The sequence below is a fragment of the Lissotriton vulgaris genome, chromosome 2_2 (genome assembly GCF_964263255.1).
Source record: "Lissotriton vulgaris chromosome 2_2, aLisVul1.2, whole genome shotgun sequence".
NCBI classification, from domain to species: domain Eukaryota; kingdom Metazoa; phylum Chordata; class Amphibia; order Caudata; family Salamandridae; genus Lissotriton; species Lissotriton vulgaris.
In genome coordinates, this window is record NC_141688.1 from 121350803 (window position 1) to 121369483 (window position 18681).

Genomic DNA, 18681 nt, shown 5'->3' on the forward strand with positions numbered 1-18681 from the left:
CCGCGCTCTGATTGGCTGCTGGCCCGGGACATGACGTGCAACCAGGAAGAGGAGCCGGCAGCAGGAAGTGGCGTGAGCATTGCGGCCCCGGGGCTCCCGTGACCAGGAAGGAGCCCTGGATACTGTTTCCCTTAAAGTCCCGGTCCTGAGATGGGGGACCGGGTGAAGACCCGCGGGGCGAAGCGGGCGCACTGAGGAGGCGGGGCTCCCATATGGAGAGAGAGCCCCGCCGAGCGCTACCACCGCCCGGCCACAGAGAAGCCTTCTGTCCAGCAGCGGGCCCCCGTGATGTGGGGAGAGCCTGCAGCTGCGGAGGAAGGGAAGGAGCCTGGAGACCCGGGGAGCGCCCGCCAGACACCGGTGAGTGGAGCCGGGAGGAGAGGGGCTGGTGTGTGTGGAGGGGTCTCTGTGTATGCGTGTAGGTGCGGCGGCGGCGACGGGGGGTGTGCCTGTGTATGCGTGTGTATGTGCGCATGCGTGAGTGCTGTGTATGCGTGTGGCTGTGATGTGCGCATGCGTGAATGTTGGTGCGCGTGCAAGCAGCTGAATCCAGCCGGGGAGAAGCGCGTGACAGTTTCTTGTCCGTCATTTCCCCGTGTCAGCTCGCTATAGTTCTCCACCTGGACCGCATCCTTCGGATGCGTGTTCCCAGGCTCGACCTAAAAACCAGCGAGATTTTGCTGAATTGCACAAACGGGCAGAAATAAGCATGTCGCACTGCTTGTGCTGTCATTTAGCGACAGGAGTTCATTTCCTACTGAAAAATCTGCACAAACTGCACCATGTGGCGTGCCAGTGGGCGCAGGCTCTCAAGTTGATTTTCTGACTGCAAACGGTTGCGATCTCACGCAACCGTTCACGTTGGGGAACTCTCGCCAGGTGCCCTCATAGCGAGCGAAAATTGCGATAGGGGACTTACAGTTGGCGCGTTGCCTCTAAGAAAAAACTCTGCCACGGGGCAGTTGGTGGAATTAGGCCAAAACTCGCCAGCAGAGCAGTATATATTGCCCACCCCTAATTCTAAATGGTTTCTTTCACAATATTTAATCAGGCAAGAGAAGTGACGCGTAGTCTCTCTTGAGATTGCAATAAACAAATGTGGCGAGTAGAGAAATCTATCTCCGTAGCCTGCATTTGTCCTGGTGATGCTTTTATTGTTTGATTGTGATACTCATCTGTTTCAGCACTACAGGGCCTTTCAAGATGTCTTGCAGGAGCTTATATATGAACACAATATATCGGACATCACAACCGGTGTCTAGTTCCCATAATTGAAAACAAAGGCGCCAATAGAACGAGTTACTTACCTTCCGTAACAATATATCTGTAAGAAAAATAGGTTAGTTATAGATTCCTTACCTTTGAATTACCCCCAGGCGTTGGACTAGATCCGGAGAATTTTTTCGGCAGCAGTACCGCTGCGCATCGAAAGGTGGAGTCGGTCGGCTCCGTGTTCTCCGCTAGCGTCGTGGTCGCAGGTATGACGTTGCGGCAGCTACTTAGATTACACCCTTGCTCGCTGTCAGTTCTGTACACGAATTTCCACACTAGAAGCGCAGAGCCATGCAAGACACTGACCACTGGTGCACAAAACTAGGGCCCTGAAAGGAAATCCTTAACCCTAGAAGTCAGCTAACAGAACGGGGAGGATGGGTGGGACGGTAAGGAATCTATAACTAACCTATGTTTCTTACAGATATATCAATACCGAAGGTAAGTTACTTGTTCATTTGAAAGAAACAGTTATAGATGCCTTACCTTAGAATAGATACCCCAGCAATACAAACCCCGGAGTGGGTCTGCGAACCAAGTTCACACCAGAGAGTCCTGGAGAACAGAAGGCCAAAAAAAACTTCTCTCTGGACTTGGCTGTCCAGGCATTTTGTTTTGTGAATGTGTGCAGAGATGCCCACGTAGCTGCCTGACCGATGTCATTGTGGAGGACTTCTAGTCCCAAAGCAGTAGTAGCTGCCGTCGCCCTGGTGGAATGGCCGAGCAGCCCCGCTGAGGGCTCCTTTTTTGCCAAGGAATAGCAGGCCTTAATGCAAAAAAATGACCCACCTAGAGATGGTCTGTTTGTGCACAGCCCAACCTTTCTAGGGGCCCACATAGCCAACAAAGGGCTGGTCATAAACACGATATTGCTTCGTGTGATCCAAATAAAATGAAAGCGCATGTTTTGGGTCCAGACGGTGGAGTCTCTCTCCCGCCTTAGAAGGATGCAGAAAGAAGATGGGCAATATGAAAAGAAGTAACCACCTAGGGAAGAAAGGAAACTCTGGTTCTTAGGAAAACCTTGACCGGATGAACAGCCAGAAAAGGAGGCTTTGAAGAAAAAGCGTGTAGCTCACTCAGCCTACGAGCAGAGGTGATGGCAACCAGAAAAGCAGTCTTTAGAGTAAGAAGTCTGAGAGGACAGTTATGAAGCAACTCAAAGGGAGAGCACATAAGGTAAGTAAGAAACATGCTCAAGTCCCTCTGAGGCATTACGAATGGAACAGGAGGGAAAAGATGAGTAATGCCCTTAAGAAAGCGATTTACAACAGGGGACTTTAAAAGAGAAGGCTGATCAGGAAGCCTAAGAAAGGCTGATATGGCCCGAGAGGTAGCCCTTAAGAGTGTCCAGAGCAGAGCCCTGCTGGGCAAAAGAAAGAAGAAACAAGAGAACTTCAGAAAGAGGGGCAGAAAGGGGATCCACAGCTTTCGCTGCGCACCATGCCACAAATTTGTTCCATCTACAGGCGTATACCGTCTTAGTGGAGGGACGCCTGGCTGCCAAGATAACATCAAAGACTTCGGGAGGCAGGTCAAATGGTGTCAACTGCTTCCGCTCAATCTCCACGCAAGGAGATTGAGGGTGGAGAGGTTCAGCTGGAGGACCATCCCCTGCTGCTGCAACAGAAGATCCTCCTGAAGAGGCAGTCAGATAAGGGGATCGATGACCATGTTGAGCAGCTCTGGATACCAGACTCTTCGTGCTCAATGTGGAGACACAAAAATGACTTGGGCCCGGTCGCGCTTGATCTTCTTCAGCATTCTGGGCAGCAGTGGTATAGGGGAAAAGGCGTACAGAAGACCACAACTCCACTTGCGACGAAAAGCATTGCCTAGTGAGTGCCGCCTTGGAAATTCCAAAGCACTGAACTGCTGACATTGCACATTCTCTTCTGTGGTGAATAAATTTAACCAAGGCTCTCCCCACTGTTGAAAGAGACCTTGTACCACCTCCGAGTGAAGACACAATTCGTGATTCATCTTGCACCTGCTGTTGAGTTTGTCCTCCCTGGCGTTAAGTGAACCTGCCAGGTGTTGAACCACCTGATGTTCCAGCCATGTCCATAACCACGAAAGGGGCGAAAAGCAGACAATGCAGGGCGTGTGGTGGAGAGGCCCAAGGACTTGGCCGTAGCCCGAGAGTCCTTGAAATGCTCTAGTACACTATCTGCTTTGTCTCCGAACAGGCGACGACCATCAAAAGGCCTGTCCATCAGGGTGTTCTGGACATCGCCAGAGAAACCAGTCGACCGCAGCCAGGAGTAGCGTCGAAGGGCTACCGACATTGAAACACAAGTTACTTACCTTCGGTAACAATATATCTGTAAGAAACAGTAGTTAGTATTAGATTCCTTACCTTAGGATATCCCCAGGCGTCAGCCTGGATCCGGAAATTTTTGCGTAGCAGTACCACTGCGCGTCGGTAGGCGTCCGCGTCAGTTGCGGCATCGGGATGACGTCGCCAGAGTACTTAGACGCCGCCCTTGCGTGCCAACGTCAGTTCTTATACACAGCTGTTCCGTGCCAGAAACGCAGAGCCATGATAAAAAACAACACTGGTGCCATGAAACTAGGGCCCTCAGAGGGATGACCTTAACCCTAGATATCGGTTCGCAGAACGGGGAGGATGGGTGGGGCGGTTAGGAATCTAATACTAACTACTGTTTCTTACAGATATATCGTTACCGAAGGTAAGTAACTTGTGCATCTGAAAGAAACAGGTTAGTATTAGATTCCTTACCTTAGAATAGATACCCCAGCAATACCAACCCCGGTGGTGGGTCTGCGAACCAATAATCACATCAGAAAGTCCTGGAGAACGGAACGGCAGAAAAAAGCATCTCTCCGGACTTGACTGTCCAGGCAGTAGTGTCTAGCGAACGTGTGCAGCAAGGCCACGTAGCTGCCTGACAGATGTCCTGCAAGGGGACTCCTTGACCCAGGGCAGTAGTAGCCACCGTGGCCCAAGTGGAATGGGCACATAGCCCCACAGGAGACTCCTTTTTAGCAAGTGAATAACCAGCCTTGATTCACAAGACGACCCTTCGAGAAATGGTACGTTTGTGCACCGCCCTTCCCTTCTTAGCGCCCACTTAAGCAACAAAGAGTTGGTCATTCACCCAGAACTGGCCTGTGCGGTCCGGATAGTATGAGAGCGCACGTTTTGGGTCCAGACGGTGGAGCCTCTCTTCCTCTTTCGAGGCATGCGGAGGCGGAAAGAAGGTGGGCAAGGTGATGGACTGCCCGATGTGGAAGGCTGTGACTACCCTGGGCAGAAAGGAGGGACGCGCTCTCAAGACAACTTTGTCCGGATGGACAGGAAGGAAAGGAGGTTGAGAAGACAAAGCCTGGAGCTCACTCACTCTCCTAGCAGAGGTGACGGCAACCAGGAATGCAGTCTTAAGAGTAAGAAGACGAAGAGGGAAATTGTGAAGTGGCTCGAAAGGAGCGCACATCAGATAAGTCAGAACAAGGTTCAAGTCCCACTGAGGCATCACGAAAGGAACGGGAGGAAACATATGAGTGATGCCCTTCAAAAACCTATTTACAACAGGGGACTTGAAAAGAGAGGGCCGATCAGGTAGCCTTAAGAAGGCGGAAATGGCAGAAAGGTAGCCCTAATAGTGCTCAGAGCAGAGCTCTGCTGGGCAAGAGAAAGTAGAAAGAGGAGAACATTGGAAAGGGGGGCAGAAAGGGGATCCGCAGCCTTTGCTGTGCACCATGCCACAATTTTTTTCCACCTGCAGGCGTACACTGATTTTGTGGAGGGACGCCAGTGTGCCAGAATCACATCGCATACTTCAGGAGGCAAGTCAAATGGCCTCAACTGTCGCCGCTCATTCTTCACGCATGGAGGTGGAGACTGGACAGGTTCGGGTGGAGGACGTCCTCTGCTGCTGCAACAGAAGGTCCTCCTGAAGAGGCAGACGAATCGGGGGATCGACTGACATGCTGAGTAGCTCGGGATACCAGTATCTTCGTGCTCAGTCCAGAGCCACAAGGATGACTTGGGCCCGGTCGCGCCTGATCGTCTTCAGCACTCTGGGCAGAAGTGGTATAGGCGGAAGAAATATCCCTTGTGGCCAAGGAGTGACCACCCTGCGCAAGCAGGCACCATCAAGCGTCCTAGCGGTTCACTTTGTCGTCCTTCCCGGTGGAACCAGACTTCAGAGCCCGACGAGACCCGGACTTCCAGACCTCTCCGACCTCTACCTACATCTGCAGCACAGCTGAGATCCGTGTGTGCGACGAGACACACGGGACCGGCCATCTTGGAGAAACTGCACTTCACTTCCAGCACGACTTCAGAGGCATCCTCGAGAAAGTGCTTTGGGGATTGAGAAGCCCCAGCTGTGGCACAGAAGACCAGCTCTCCAGCATCCACGAGATCTGCGTGGGGCCCTTTCGCTTGATTGCTGCTCGATGTGTTGTCTGGTCACTTGCCGGCTGGCTAGTGGCCTCCTAGACGACGATCCTTGAAATCCACACCGCTGGTCTGGTTGCTCCAGACTGGCCCTTGCTTCCCTGCAAAAGAGAAGCACCCTGGACCCTCCTGGTCCGCACCAGACACCTTTTCCACTTACCGCGTGGGTTGCCTTTGCCAAGGCATGTTGACTCCGAATTCGGATCAGACACCGCCGACAGCAAGAGCCTGCGTGGGACAGCTCGTGCCTCCATCCTGGTCATCGAAGACACCACCTTGTCCACGTGGCTGCAGAGTCAAGCGTCCACTCTTCACCTGATCGCAACAATAGAATCTGGTTCCTTCCTGGTTCCACTCCGGTCACTGGCTAGTGACTGTGAACATTGTCCCCTCTGCTTTCAGGTCTCCTCGATCCACCCTTGGATCGTTCCGGACATCATCCTCCTGGTGGCCTGCAGCATCTTTCTTCAAGGCTCCATTGACTTCAACGCAAAAACCCGACACACTTTCACACCTATGCACCCGCAGCCCATGGGTGAGGTAACGAGATCATTTTGGTGCTCAAAGGTAGATTGACTCTCCTAGTGTCCAGGTATCCTGTAGTTTTAGTCATAATCAGTCGGACCTGTCCGTACTCACCTTTTTTGTAATATGTTCTGCCCATTGACTTTGTACCGCATCTTGCATGTGAGTTCACACTCAGCACACGCGTCCCGTGGGCCTCCTGCTCCTTACCTAAGGCTAGGGTAGTGTAGTCCCAGCGATCCTACAGCCTCTAGGCATCGTCATTTCTTCTATCGATTTCCTTATACCATTTACTTAGTATATGGTTTGTCGTGCCCCTGGGGCACCATTGTAATTTGTGCAACTTATTGTATTTTTCTTAAGAGTCTTGTTATGTGCTTAGCCCTCTGATCTCGTAAAGAGTTCAGAGTTGTTTTGCTAGTAATAAATATATTGTTTATTTTCATAACAACCTGTGTGGTGTCCTTTCATTTGGTATTCAAGTGGTTATATGTGGTAAAACAGCTGGCTTCACATGCCAAAAGAGTTTAGTCTAAGACTGCTTTGTCCATGCTACCATTAGGATAGCTGGTCTACAAGGTTGACTTACAACCAATCACCATAAGGGTTGTTTGGACTGATACAAGGTGATCACTAGAACTAGTGAGCATATAATGTCAGGCCAACTTCTCACAAGCGCCGCCTTGGAAATTCCAACGTGGAGAACAGATGACATTGCGCGTTCTCTTCTGTGGCGAATAGATCTAACCAAGGCTCTCCACACTACTGAGGCCTTGCGTCACGTCAGAGTTCAGACGCCATTCATGCACAGACGGCTTAGTTCGTCTGCCTTGGCATTTAGGGAACCTGCTAGGTGTTAAACCATCAGGGTCACACCCTGATGTTCCAGCCATTGCCAGAGGCGCAGAGCCAGCTGGCACAGGGTCCACGACCCCACCCCACTCTGTTTGTTGGTGTACCTCATGGCGGTGGTGTTGTCCGTGAACACCTGCACAACACTCCCCCGGACAGAGGGGAGGAATGCTTTCAGTGCAAGCCAGATCGCCCGCAGCTCCAGAAGGTTGATGTGGAGCCGGGTCACCGCCGGAGACCAGAGGCCTTTGATCTCTGCCTCTCCCATGTGGCCCCCCCAGCCCAGGAGGCATGCGTCTGTCACAACTACGTGCTCCGGTTGCGGTAGGGAGAGGGATCTGCCAATGACCCACTGACCCAATCCCGGTCCAAGAGCCACCACTGCAACTGTCTTGCAGTGCCCTCCGAGATCAAGACATTGTCGGACAAGTTGCCCTGATGCTGGACCCACTGAATCTTCAGGTCCCACTGCAGAGCCCGCATCCGCCACCTGGTGTGATGCACCAGAAGGATGCAGGAGGCCATCAGCCCCAGAAGCCGCAGCGTCAACCTAACAGACACTTGGGATAAGGGCAGAAAGATTGGAATCAGAGCCTGAATATCCCGAACCTGCTGTTCGGGAGGATAAACTCGAAACTGCACCGAGTCCAGAACCGCTCCGATGAAAAGGAGCTTCTGAGAGGGACACAGGTGAGACTTCGGTACGTTGATGGAGAACCCCAGCAGGTGCAGGAGGTTGGCCGTAGTCTGGAGGTGGCTGACGACTGTCTGGGGCGAGCCCGCCTTCAACAACCAGTCGTCGAGATAGGGGAAGACTGACACCCCTAATCTGCGCAGATGAGCTGCGTACACCGCCATCACCCGAGGGGGGCTGGTAAGGCCGAAGGGAAGCAGGGTAAACTGAAAGTGCTCGTGGCCTACCGTGAACTGCAGGTAACGCCGGTGGGCCGGCAGGGCGGGGATGTGAAAATAGGGGTCCTGCAAGTCCAACGCTACCATCCAGTCTCCCGGGTCTAGGGCAGCTAAGACCGGAGCCAAAGTCAGTATCTTGAACTTCTCCTTCCGGAGGAAGCCATTGACGTTCCGCAGGTCCAAGATAGGGCGTAGGCCCCCTTTGCCCTTCTTGGGAACTAGAAAGTAGTGGGAGTAACAACCACACCCTACTTCGGGCCCAGGAACGCACTCAATGGCCCCCTCGGCCAAGAGAGCCGAAGTTGCAAGTGATCCCCAAACATGCGGTGGCACTGCGGTGGCACGGCTGGAGGGGTCGCCTCGAAGGGGAGGGAGTAGCCCCTTCGGACGATTTGCAGCACCCACCTGTCCGATGTGATGGTGCACCAGTGGAGGAAGTGATGGCAAACCCTGCCCCCCCACTGGTGTCAAATTGACCTGAAAGCTCGGACTAGGAAGGCTTTGAGGCGGATGCTGCGGGTGTGTTTGTGGACTGGCCTCGCCGTTGTCCCCTGTTACCGCCACGGCGGTTACTACGTCCGCCGCCGCGCTGGATGTTAGTCTGCGGCCCGTGGCTGGCAGGACGTGTGGGGGCGCCCCTTCCTTGGCCACGAAAGGAGCAAAAGGCAGAAGTCTGCTGACACAGGGCCAACAGGCCCAAGGACTTGGCCGTAGCCCGGGAGTCCTTGAAGCGCTCAAGCGCACTATCTGCCTTGCTACCGAAGAGGTGGCTGCCATCAAACGGCATGTCCATGAGGGTGTTCTGGACATCGGCTGAGAAGTTGGCGGACCTCAGCCAGGCGTGGTGGCGAACCGCCACAGACGTGGAAATCGCCCTTCCTAGCGAGTCCGTGGTATCCAGCCCACATTGTATGGAGTACCAAGCGGTGTCTCTTCCCTCCGCGAGAGCTTGAGCGAAGCTTCATCCGGGCCCCCTCCGGGCACTCCGGCAGCACGGCCGCAACCGTATCCCACAAGATGTGGGTGTAACGGCCCAAAAGGCACGAGTTGCTGACTGACCGCAATCCCAAACTGAGGAAGGAGAACATTTTCTTGCAGAATTGTTCATACCTTTAGGATTCCCGATCTGGGGGTGCCGTTGGGAATGCGAACTGGGAAGTAGATGCCTGGATAACCAGGCTCTCGGGGGTGGGGTGAGTGGACAGGAAACTAGGGTCGCCCGGAGCAGGGCGGTGGTGCCGGGCGACGTTCCTATCTACAGGGGGATCTGTAGCGGGCCTGGACCAGGTGCCCAACAGGACGTCCGTGAGAGCCTCATTAAACGGCAGCAGAGGCTCCGGAGAGCATACCTGCGGTTTAAGGACCTCCGTGAGGATGTTAGACCTCACCGTTGCGATGGGGAGCTCAAGAGCCAAGGCCTTGGCCGCCCTCGTCAGCACCACACTATAAGCAGCCCCCTCCTCCGTAGCCACAGTAGGAGGGGAGACAAAACCAGTGTCTGGGGAGGTGTCCAGGCCACTGGCTTCCCCTAGCTCCTCTGTCCAGCCCTGAAATGACTGACTCCCGTGCAAGAGGGTCCTCAGACCCCTCCTAGTCTCCCTCGTCCTCTATCTCCTGGAATGCAGGGGTAAATGATGGAGCCGGATCATAGAAGAATTGCTCTTCAGCCGGGGTCGAATGCAGCGTCGAGCGACACCGGATCCGGACCAAGGGAGGGACCAGGGACGGCGTTGTGTGGGGATGGCGCCGGGGGGAACACCCTAGGGGTCGATGCTGGCGGGGTCGTAAAGTCGGCCAGCGGCGACCCGGAACCGGCTCCAGTGGGGCCCTGCGGCGCCGGGACCAAAGTCGCCGATGGCGCTGGGGCCGAAGCACCCGACCGCGCCGGGGCCTAAGTACCCGGCCCGCTTGGGCTCCCAGTCGGGACTGCGGGGCCCGAAGGCGCCGCGGAACCCGACGGAGGAGTGAGCGACCTCATGGCCATGAGGAAGGCATCGATCTCCTCCGGAGTCGCGTTCTGCCCAGGGACCGGCGGGTATGGAGCAGGCCGCGACATCTGCGGCTCCGGTCGCGCCGCACGAGAGGGTCGGGGGGAGTCAGTAGAGCGATGACGCCTCTTCAACATCTTGTGCCACTTACCTGAGGACTTGGAGCCCGACGAGTGGTGTCGACTCGCCGAGCTGTGATGACTCCGGCCCCGCGACCGGTCCCTCGACCTCCTCCCGGATCGGGACCTCGAGCGGCATGGGGCCGACTGCCGTATCTCGAGGCGCTTACGGGACCGCTCCCGCCTAGCTTTCGACGTCAAGGCCCGGCAGTCGGGGCACGACTTGTCATCGTGGTCGGCCCCTAAGCAATACAGGCACCAGCAATGGGGGCCGGTAACCGACATCAGTTGGTTGCAGTCGGCACAGGGCTTGAACCCGGGCATCCCTACCGGCACCGATGGAGTCGTTCGACTCGAAAAACAGATCAAAAAGGATTGAAAAAATTTAGCCAAAAAATGACTCAAGGGTACCACATTTTCGCGGAAAAAAGAAGAACTGACGTCAGCGAGCGAGGGTGGCGTCTAAGTTCTCTGGCGACGTCATCCCGGCGCCAACGACGCCGACAACGGACGCGGAGCCGCAGACGCCGGCAACGGACGCGGAGGCGCAGACGGCACCTACCGACGCGCAGGGGTACTGCTATGCAAAAATTTCCGGATCCAGACTGACGCCTGGGGATATTCTAAGGTAAGAAATCTAATACTAACCTGTTTCTTTCAGATATCGTCCTACCCAGCGAGTCGGAGGAGTCCATTCCACAGCGAATGGTAAACTACGCGGCGTCTCTCCCCTCAGCACGGCCCGGGCCTGCTCCGGGCACTGAGGCAGCACCAGCGCCACCGTATGCCACACAGAGTGGGAATAATGGCCCAACAGACATACAGTGTTTACCAACTGCAATCCCAAGCTGGAGCAAGAAAACACCTTCTTCTCAAGTTGGTCCAGCTTCTTGGATTCCCCATCAGGTGGAGCATTAGGGAAGGTGGCTTTGGATGTAGAGGCTTGGTGTTGGGTGAAGAAAGTGGGGCCGCCCGGCCAGCCGGTGGCGTCGGAAAATCATCCTATCCACAGAAGACCCTGTGTTGGTCCTGACCTAGGTGCCCAAAAGAATGTCTGTTAGGTCTTCATTGTACGGCAGCACTAGCTCCGAAGAGCTCGTTTCTGGCTGAAGCACCTCTGTCAGGAGGTTAGTCCTGACTTCCACCGTAGGTAGCTCAAGGTGGAGAGCCTTGGCCGCCCTACGCAACACCACTGCATATGACGTTTCCTCCTCCGTAGCCATGGTAGGAGGAGACAACATGCCTAGGTCTGGGGAGGTATCCAGACCACTGGCATCCCCCAGTTCCTTTCTCCAGTACGGATCGTACTCCAACTGGTCTGTTAAAGGGTCACCAGACCCCTCCCAGTCTTCCTCACCCTCCTCTGGCTGCCTATCTGGCAAAAAAGCACCAGACTGGAACACGGGCACAAAAGTACCCATCAGTGCTGGATCCGACGTCGGTCGATGCCGGTCCGGCTCCATGCCCACATCAGGGCGGAAGCTGGGGTCGACGCCGCTGGTGGTCCAGCCGGCATCGGTTGCGGACTTGGTGCCGGTGGAAGCGGCGCCTGTGGAGGTGTAAAGAGGTCAGCCGGCGCAGTTCCAGATCCAGATCCAGGCCTGGATCCAAGGGGGCCCTGCGGTGCCGAGGCCTAAGCCGTCAGCGTCGAAGGCCTAGGGCCCCCAGCCGAGTCCGTGGGGCCCGTAGGTGCGCCGGCGGAGTTGGGCTGCCCAAAGATGGCATGTATTTCTTCGTAAAATTGACAAAGCTGGGCAGGGGTCACTTCGGGGGTCCCTGGAAGGGAAGGAAGGCCGGAGTCGACCATGTAGGCTCCGCACGTGGAGCCGCAGGAGGGGCATCACCCACACCCTTCGTCGTGTCGGCCAACTGACGAGAGGAAGTTGAAGAGTGACAATGCTTCTTCGAAATCTTCTTATGCTTTGACTTACCTGACCCCCAGTGCGAAGAGTTGGAAGAGGAGTGATGATGACTCTGCAATCGGTCCCTCGACCTCCCACGCGACCGGGACCTTGAGCGATTCGGAGCCGACTGCCGGGCTTTGAGGAGCTTTCGGGACCGCTCCCGCAAAGACTTCGGGCCACTGGTGTCACGCTTGGACCCAATGATCATGCTTCATTCATTCATTGGCCAGTGACAATATTTGACGCATGATGTGGAATGTTACTGTAGTGTGAGAGGTAGTTATGCAGGCAGCATATACAAACGAGTAAGATTTGAGCTCAGATGTGTCAGGTTTTGGAGCACGTAAATATTTAGTGCTACTCCGAAATCAGGGTGACTTTAGATAACCCTTACTCATTATGAGAGTGTAGGGAAGCAAGGCTGGACAAGAAAAAAGCCAATGTCAACCGAGGCTTATTTTTGGCAGGAGTCCGCACAGGAGTAATAGAGGCCCAAGCCCTTGGAGGCACTTTTAAGCTACCAGATAACATTCACCCAGGAGCATTTGAAGAAGAAACCACTGGGTAACAGGTAAAGAACCAAATAAGACGATTGGTCTCATTACAAGTGTCCCGCAAAATAAGCCTGTAACTACTTTCCCCTTCCCCACTGAGGATTCCCATGGAAATGAGAACTGACTGGAAGAATCTGTAAACCTGCATCTGATTCCTGGTGTCGTTCCCTCACGTTTTTTTCTCTTGGTATTTTCAGCTGCTTGGGTTAGAAGATCCTTAAAAAAACACACAGGATCTGCTGTAAATCTGTGGACCTGTTAACTCTGATGGGGCTTTGTGGTCTCCTTATCATCCTAATCAGAATTAAAGTGCAACTCATAAGGAGCCACCATGGAGCAACAGAAGCCTAAAACACTGGAGAAACTTTTAAGTCACTGGATAAAACACTGTTCAGAGTCCACCCAGGAGCAACAGAAGCACAAACCCGTGGAGATACTGCTATCTCATCCTAAAAGACACTTAATGGAGTCCACCACAGAGCAACAGAAGCACAAAATCCCACAGGGACTGCTAAGCCACCTTATAAAACACTATATGGAATGTGTCAGGAGCAACAGAAGCTCAAGTAATGTTTTCAGTGCATACCACAGAGTATTCTTAGCATAACCAACCATATATTTGCTTATTTGCAAGCATACCACCTTTGTGGTTTAGCTACTGATATCTGTTAGAGGAAAGTGGTAGTGTACAGACACATAAGAGATGGTGTAGGATATGAAAACAGTGGTCAGGGTTAAAAGTCAGGGACTCCGACTCTAAGGCCTGCCAGGGAATCTGTCACCATAAAGTCGCTTTTAACTGCTCTGCCTTTTATCTGCATGCCCGGGCTAGACGTACTATGGAAGGTATTATATAAGTGATAAAGGAGTGTTGGGAGAATCATGGAACCTGGAAGCGACCTTGAAGAGAGTCAGCCCTAACTAGAGTCAAGCCAGTGGGTGGGAAGGGGGCAGACAGATGGACTACGCTGCTAACGGAGCAACTAAAGGCTTAGTAAATCCTGATATTGCTAAACATGTGGCAAGAAAATGCAAAGGACAAAAAACACCAAAGCATGGGAATACCTCCAACACTGAGATATTCAAATCAGCAGTTAACACTGCTACAGTCAGGCACTTATACAAGTGTAAATTAGTCAGTAATTCAGTAGAATTAACAGCGCAGGGCAAAATACAGACTCATTACTGAGTCTGTTCAGTAATGTACCTATACAGATCATGAAGTGCATTTTAGAAAGTATAGCTGAGATCTAGGCTGTGATCTAGGAGGATGAAAATTCTGAAAATGGGAGCAAAGCACCCAACTTTGGAATTAGTAGGGCAAACACAACAAGTAAAGAAAAACAACTACACCGGCAAAGCATGTGCATCGTGAAGGGCAAATTTATATTTTAAAAACAGTATTTGTAAAAATAGGTCTTGCGCCTTTTGGGGCTATTGGCTTTTGGGGCTATTGGCTTTGCCAATACTCTTTGCTGAAGCTGTGCACCCTCCTTCAAAAAAGAAAAAAAGGTGCTATGACGCTGCTCTGACATTTTGAAACATGGGCATTTATCACCACTTATGCACTTGCCTACGAAATGATGTGATTGCCTTTTTTTTTGTGCCGATCCAAGCTAGCATCCGTCCCAGGCCAGGTACATCAAATATCGTAATTTGACTTGCACAAAGACGAAGCAGGCTGGAACAAATGACAGCGGCCAAGCCTTCCCAAAAAATTAAAATGAAAAGAACTGCATGTGTTGGTGGTGGGGACTGGTCAAATGGGGGGGGAGGAGGGTGGATGGGAAGAGGAAGCAAAAGGGAGCGGATGGGTGAACCGGGAGTAATGGAGGCATTTGAGGTTGATCTCCAGGAGTCTTGCAACACATTTTTAGGTCTCGGCCTGCCTAGTTTCGTCGGTGACATATTATGTTTCTTAGTGTGGGGGCTTGAACCCGCCCCTCTTCTCCATTGGCTGGCTTCCTAAACGGAGGCCAGGTATTGGAAAAGAGGGGCGTCTGTCCATTTAAGCCCCATCTTCTTGGGATTGAGGGGGGTGTTTTTTCGTTTCTTTCTCTCCTCTTGCCATTGGCTGGAATTTTACATTCCAGCCAATGGGAAGAGGAGATAAAGAAAAACACGCCCCCCAGTCGGAAAATGACGGAGCTTTTCGGAGAGCCATTTCTGCTTGACCGCCGCCGGAATAAGAAGAGAAGCTGCTGAGTCCTCTGCCCCAGCCTGTGAGTGCTCGCTTTTCTTGCCTCTGTGCCCTGATTGTGCCCGTTTTCTTGCCTCTTCTTGCCTCTGTTCCCTCGTTGTGATAGTTTTTCTGGCCTCTGTTCCCTCGTTGTGCGAGCGTTTGTTCCTCTTATAACGTATTGTTTGCTACCTTTTCTTGAATCTTGTTTGCTTTTGTTACATGCACAATTGTCACTTTTTCCTCAAGTAACGTAACGTTTGCTTTAGTAACATGCCCACTTGTAATTTTCACTTCGTGTAACGTTACTGTTCCTATCGTGAAGCGCTCTGACACCTTCAGGTAAAGTCCACACTATATAAAAACGCATTAAATAAATAAACAAATACATTCTCACAGTCCCTTTAAGTTTGCGAGTGGGAACCTTCGTCTTCGTCAGTGTTTCCACGGGGGCACTTTCTTGCTGTTGCACAAGTTACTACTTGTGTAACGATATATCTGTAAGAGACATTAGTTAGTGATAGATTCCTTACCTTAGAATATCCCCAGGCGTCAGACTGGATCCGGAAAATTTTGCGTAGCAGTACCCTTGCGCGTCGGTAGGCGTCGTCTGCGGCTCCGCGTCCGTCGTCGGTGTCGTGGGCGCCGTGATGACGTCGTCGGAGTATATAGACGCCGCCTCCGCGTGCTGACGTCAGTTCTTAGCCACAGCTTTTCCGCGCCAGAAGCGCAGAGCCATGACAAAAACCGACACTGGTGCCAAGAAACTAGGGCCCTGAAAGGGGATGACCTTAACCCTAGATATCGGTTCGCAGAACGGGGAGGATGGGTGGGTCGGTAAGGAATCTATCACTAACTAATGTCTCTTACAGATATATCGTTACACAAGTAGTAACTTGTGCATCTGAAAGAGACACGTTAGTGATAGATTCCTTACCTTAGAATAGATACCCCAGCAATACCATCCCCGTGGTGGTGGGTCTGCGAACCAATATTCACACCAGAAAGTCCTGGAGAACGGAACGGCCGAAGTAGCCATCTCTCCGGACTTGACTGTCCAGGCAGTAGTGCCTCGCAAACGTGTGCAACGAAGCCCACGTAGCAGCCTGGCAAATGTCCTGCAGGGGCACACCTCGGCCCAAGGCAGTTGTAGTGGCCGTGGCTCGAGTGGAATGAGCCCGCAGCCCAACAGGTGGTTCCTTCTTTGCCAAGGAGTAACACGCCTGGATGCACATGATAATCCATCTAGAAATGGTCCTCTTGTGCACCGCTTTCCCTTTCTTAGCGCCCGCGTACCCAACAAAGAGTTGATCATCCACCCGGAACTGGCGTGTGCGATCCAGATAGAATGAGAGCGCACGTTTTGGGTCCAGACGGTGGAGCCTCTCCTCCTCTCTCGAGGGGTGCGGAGGCGGAAAGAAGGTGGGCAATGTGATGGACTGCCCCATGTGGAAGGCCGTGACCACCTTAGGCAAGAAGGAGGGCCTAGTCCTCAAAACAACCTTGTCCGGATGGACTGAAAGGAAAGGAGGCTTACAAGAGAGAGCCTGGAGCTCACTCACTCTCCTGGCAGAGGTGATGGCTACCAGGAAGGCAGTCTTTAAAGAAAGAAGGCGAAGTGGACAGTTGTGAAGAGGCTCAAAGGGAGCGCACATCAGAAATGTCAGAACCAGGTTCAAGTCCCACTGAGGCATCACGAAGGGAACAGGAGGAAAAGTATGAGTGATGCCCTTCAGGAATCGATTCACGATAGGGGACTTTAACAAAGAGGGTTGGTCAGGCAGCCTCAGAAAGGCTGAAAGAGCCGAAAGATAGCCCTTGACAGTGCCCAGAGCAGAGCCCTGCTGGGCGAGAGAAAGAAGGAAGAGAAGAATCTCAGAGAGAGGGGCATTGAGAGGATCCACAGCCTTTGCTGTGCACCATGCCACAAATCTGTTCCACCTGCAGGCGTATACCGTTTTTGTGGAGGGACGCCTGGCTGCCAGAATGATGTTGCAAACTTCAGGAGGCAAGTCAAATGGCCTCAACTGCCGCCGCTCAATCTCCATGCATGGAGGTGGAGACTGGACAGGTTCGGGTGGAGGACCGTCCCCTGCTGCTGCGACAGAAGGTCCTCCTGAAGAGGCAGACGAACCGGGGGATCGACTGACATACTGAGTAGCTCGGGATACCAGTACCTTCGTGCCCAGTCCGGAGCCACAAGGATGACTTGTGCCCGGTCGCGCTTGATCTTCTTCAGCACTCTGGGCAGAAGAGGTATAGGCGGAAAGGCGTACAACAGACCGCAGCTCCACTCGCGACGAAAAGCGTCTCCGAGCGAGTGCCGCCTTGGAAATTCCAACGCGCAGAACTGATGACATTGCGCGTTCTCTTCGGTGGCGAATAGATCTAACCAAGGCTCTCCCCAACGCAGAAAGAGGCCTTGCGCCACGTCCGAGTGCAGACGCCATTCGTGATCCATCGAGCACCGACGGCTGAGTTCGTCCGCCCTGGCGTTCAGAAGTGGCGCCGACTCCCGGAGCTGTGACGGCTCCGCCCCCGCGACCTGTCCCTCGACCTCCCGTGGGACCGGGACCGGGACCTCACTCGGCGCGGGGCCGACTGGCGGATCTCGAGTCGCCTGCGGGACCGCTCCCGCCTGGCCTTCCTCGAGAGGGCCCGACAGTCGGAGCAGGCCTCGTCGTCATGGTCGACGCCCAAGCACGTCAGGCATAGTCGGTGCGGATCCGTAACCGACATGAGTCGCTCGCAACCGCCGCAGTGCTTGAAGCCGGGCATCCCTAACGGCACCGTCGGAGTCGTGAAGACTTCGAAAGAGATCAAAAAGATCCAAAAAGTTAGTCAAAAAATGACCAGGGAACTGCTTTTTCCAGATCTGCGCTGGCTGGCGCGGAAAAAAGAAGAACTGACGTCAGCACGCGGAGGCGGCGTCTATATACTCCGACGACGTCATCACGGCGCCCACGACGCCGACGACGGACGCGGAGCCGCAGACGACGCCTACCGACGCGCAAGGGTACTGCTACGCAAAATTTTCCGGATCCAGTCTGACGCCTGGGGATATTCTAAGGTAAGGAATCTATCACTAACGTGTCTCTTTCAGATGCACTGGTAGTTTTCGCCAAGGGGGAGGGTTACTGGCAGTTTCACCGGAAGTGGTGGGTATCCTGGCTGCAGCGCCGGGTGAAGCCGAGAGCGCGGGACTGATGGACCCCTCGGGCAGCATCGATATCAGCGCCACGCGGCATCTGCAGGACATTAAAACTGGACCGGCCCAGAGGTGAGGGAGAACTGCTGCGGGATGAGATAGGGGCACCCTGGACATGCAAGGATGGTTTGAAACTGGACTGGTAGTGAGACGAGGTGCATGACACATTAATACGACACCAGGCGTGTGGCCAGAGGACTCAGGGGAGGCATAGGCATGGTAGTTGGAGGGTGTAGGTGGAGGAAGAGGGGAAAAAGTCTTGGTACCGGCTTTTGACGGATGGGCAGCGAAGAGAGGCAAGGCCAAATACCAGTGACACACTGGGAAAGCAATTGAATCTGTTGGGGTGGCTGTCTTGGAAGAAATGGAGTCTTAGGGCGAGAGAATCATAAAGGGTGTGTGTCGTTTTGTTGAACTGAAACTAAAAATGGGCGACGGTGAATAGATGTACTGACGCGACTATGTTAAGTGTCAATGTGTCGTATTTCACACTATTAGCTGAATCTGTCTTTTTGTCAACAGAATGTTGCTTTGTGGAACTTGTGGCTCCGTTGTTAGTGTGGAATAGGGCTCTATAACCTTAATGTGCAGACGGGGGCCTGTTCTGGCCCTGTGAGCTGTCTGCTTGGGTGCTTGCCCCAGGCTTTACCCAGTGTTTGCTTAAGGTCCTGTTATCCACCTGCTCTGGGGCCTCTGCGTCAGGGTACTCCGAAAGGGAGCCCTCACCTCTCTTCCTGGAGCA

At 53.5% G+C, this 18681-nt stretch overlaps 1 protein-coding gene across 2 annotated transcripts in view; it reads right to left on the reverse strand.

The window, feature by feature from the left end:
• SCAPER (S-phase cyclin A associated protein in the ER) overlaps positions 1–18681 on the reverse strand; it is a 3157511-nt gene that overhangs the window by 386663 nt on the left and 2752167 nt on the right. The gene's annotated exons all lie outside the window — the stretch shown is intronic.